This window comes from Octopus bimaculoides, chromosome 24 (genome assembly GCF_046866305.1).
Source record: "Octopus bimaculoides isolate indiv1 chromosome 24, ASM4686630v1, whole genome shotgun sequence".
In the NCBI taxonomy this organism is placed as follows: Eukaryota; Metazoa; Mollusca; class Cephalopoda; order Octopoda; family Octopodidae; genus Octopus; species Octopus bimaculoides.
Window position 1 is genome coordinate 5,101,530 of NC_142951.1, and position 4,149 is coordinate 5,105,678.

Genomic DNA, 4,149 nt, shown 5'->3' on the forward strand with positions numbered 1-4,149 from the left:
ACACTTTTAGTGCCTCTGTTTGTCTTAAAATGTACGTATATCTATATATATATATATATATATATATATATATATATATATATATATGTATGTATGTATACAAATATATGTATATATATACAAATATATGTATATATATGTGCAAATATATGTATATATAAGTGTATATGCGTACGCACGTATAACTATATATATTTGAGCATATATGTGTTCGTATCTCTGGATGTACCCGTGTGTTTATTTTTACATGCATTTACATCCATACATTTCATTACATATTGTCACACCCTTCGAGTTTCCCTAATGAAAATGCACTCAATCTCCCGCCTCTTTTTTTCTTTTCTCTATTGTTTTCCATATTTTCATTTCATATATTATTCTACTTTAGTTGCGTTAGAAGCCATTAACAACATATACCGCTTCGCTAGACACCAACTGTTGCAGTTAGGTGTTAAATATTTTGGTTTTAAAGAGCTTCTAAATAACCAGAAATAAATTTTACCCTTTTCTGGAACCGGTATCTTGCGTGGTTTTTCTTGGAACTACGTGAAGTAGTTATTTTTAATTTCACACGTGACTATTATATTAAAGTAGTTTATTCGGTGAAGCTTTTGTGGCTGGGGTGGGCCACATGTAGGAAACCCATAAGAGGGAACTTCACAAATACTTTTCTACTCTAGGCACAAGGCCCGAAATTTGGGGGTAGGGGACAGTCGATTAGATCAATCGCAGTACGCAACTGGTACTTAATTTATCGACCCCGAAAGGATGAAAGGCAAAGTCGACAGACAAGATACCGATAAGCATTTCGCCCGGCGTGCTAACCTTTCTTTTTATTGCCCACAAGGTCTCAACATACAGGGGACAAACAAGGACAGACAAAGGGATTAAGTCAATTACATTGACCCCAGTACGCAACTGGTACTTCATTTATCAACCTCGAAAGGATGAAAGGAAAAGTCGACCTCGGCGGAATTTGAACTCAGAACGTAACGGCAGACGAATGGAAAAATAACACCCACCACCACCACAACTACCGCAGCAGTTAGCTGCTGGAGGGTAGTAGATGTCGCTCCTCCTGTTAGCGATATATTGTATATAAAGTGTGCAGAACGTTACACCGATAACCAGCTGGCGTAGAATCCGCCTGGGGTTAAACTAGTAATAACATTCAGCTGCCACTTCGTTGTGGCATCTCGTTTTCCTGTTTAATATACGTCACTACTCTATCTCTTTTCTTGAGACTGTATAACTAGACATCGATATATCCATACAGATATGGCTGACTGTAACAGTGGTATCTAAGCGAGAGTGACCATACTCCAGTTTCGCAATTGTCCTCATTCCTTCGTGTGTTGTCTACACGGATAAACATCAAACTACAGTGAGAAAATGGTGCAAAGATTCACTGGTCTGGTATCGAACATAAAACAGTGAATGCTGGCTTTATCTGAAACTTAATTGCCATTCAAATGAATAGGAGAACGGTTCAAGGGTTCCTGGTAGAGGTGCAGCGTAAGAAGAATCCTGTCCTCAAATCATCATCTCCGTTCGTTAAATCAAATCTGAAATACAACAAAAGAACCGTTTTGTCTGTCTACGTATAATTGCCGACGGGGACTGGCCTTCTATTACTTTTATTATTATTGTTGTTGTTGTTGTTGTTGTTTTTGTTGTTGTTGTTGTTCAGTTGAAATCCTTTTGAAAGGGACAATGAAATGATGAGTACATGTATGTATGCGTGTGTGTGTGTGTGTGTGTGTGTGTGTGTGTGTGTGTGTGTGTATGCTTGTATTAATCTTCGCATGTAAGCAATGCGAATGTATACACACACAGGTATGTATATATATATGTATATGTATATACACAGACACGCATATACATATATAGAGAAACAGACAGACAGACAGACAGACAGATAGACAGATAGATAGATAGATAGATAGATAGATAGATAGATAGATAGATAGATAGACAGATAGCTAGCTAGAGAGATAGATATGTTTTATTACTTGTGTGTTTGTATATATATATATATATATATATATATATATATATATATATATATATATATATATATATATATATATATACATATATGTATGCATGTATTATCCGAAAAGTACATTATCATATATCCATCACAATTGATCTTACCAATCACTTTCGCGCAATATACATATATACATATATATATCTATATATATATATGTATATATATAGATATATATATACAAACACACACACACACACATATGCATAATACATACAGGTACATACTTGTGTTTCTATGACTATATAGGAATACGTACAAGTATCCAGACACATACTGATCTATATATATGCATAAACACATATTAGTGTGTGCGCGCGCACACCTTTGTATGTCTATATGTATATGTGTATGTCTGCATGTGTGTGTATGCTTGTGTGCATATATATATGTATGCATGTATGTATGTATGTATGTATGTATGTATGCATGTATATATGTATGTATGTATGTAAGCTCTTTCACACAAGGTAAGTGACTTCCTGTCTAAGATAAAGAATGGGCGTCTATAAATAGTCGTGATTTTATCTAAATTCTTGCGAAGGTCATAGGTGAATATTTTGAATACCTGCTCAACCATTTTATAATCTTATCATTGCTCTTTAGGCCAGTGTCCGTTTACAATGGCAAAAGAACATCGAGATGATCACCGAAGATACCAGCAGTTTGGTCTTGATTTCAGTTCCAATACGCGGCACAAATTGGGCGTGGATTTTTTACTATAGCTCCACGCCAACCAAAGCTTTGTGACCTAGTAGACAGAAACCAAGCAAAACCCGTAGTATGTGTGTATGTATATATATATATATATATATATATATATATATATATATATATATATATATATATATATATATATATTTATATGTATGTATGTATGTATGTATATATAAATGTATCCACGTGTGTATCTATGTATATATATATATTTGTGTGCATGTGTGTGAGCGTGTGTGTCTATGATTGCGTGTGTGAGCCTTTCTGCTTGTGTTTGTCGACAATCACCGCTTAACGACGGTTTTGGTTAGTTTACGTCCCTGTTAACTAGCAGTCCGGCATAAGTGACCAACAGAATAAGTAATTAATTAACATACTTCAAAAAATTGATGGGGCGATTTGTTCGAGTAAAACTCTTCAAGCTGGCGCTCTAGCATGGCCGCAGTGCAATGACTGAAAGCGATAAAAACGTTTTGAATATGATGCGCCGGAAATCGAAGAAAATTCGATATATAATAGTCTACCCAAGTTCCCCAAAAACTTTGACACAATGGCTACGGAAGCTGGTGCATGTATTCCTCGTTGTGTCCTGGGGGAGATCTTCAACCACTTCCTTGATGCTGGCCACCAGCTCGGCCTTGGTATTGCTAGTAGAGTGGTTGGTGTCTTTTTTCGGCCGTATCCCACACATAGTATTTTATGGGGCTACAATCTGGAGAATTAGAAGACCAGAAGTTGTGGTTGGTTATAGTAATTCTTCAACAACCACTTCTGACTCTTTCAGTGGATATAGCAAGTAGCCGAATCTTGTTGCCCTGCATACGGCCTTCCAGCAGCAATCCTCTCCAGCCAGCGATTGAGCACAGTTTCCAGCAATTTCACATAGCTGTCTGAAATGAGCCAACAATCCTGTTTGAAGATGTAAGGAAGAAATCGGTTGCGAGGATGAAATCCGATGTGAGGATGCAGTCGGAACGCATGCTGCATTTCTTAATGCTATCCAAGGCCTCGTAGTCTCCGTTGCAGCTATCCCTGTGTTCACAGTGTTCACAGGGCATCGATCGGCAGCCATGACATTGACATTTTCACACCTGATGCGAATCACCATGATACAGGTAAATCTTTCCCAATATCCAGATAGTTTCTAGTCCCTCATGTCAGCTAATTTTTTCTCAGTAACAACCTCATTCGTTCAACTCTTCAACGCCGTTGACTGTTAACCACTAACTCAAGGGAGTCCTCATAAAAGGAGACATAAATATCGTCAAATTTAGCCCGAATTTCCATTATATCTATATATGTGTGCGTATGTGTGTGTGTGTTGCGTATGTGTGTGTGTGGTGCGTATGTGTGCGTATGTGTGCGTATGTGTGTTTGTG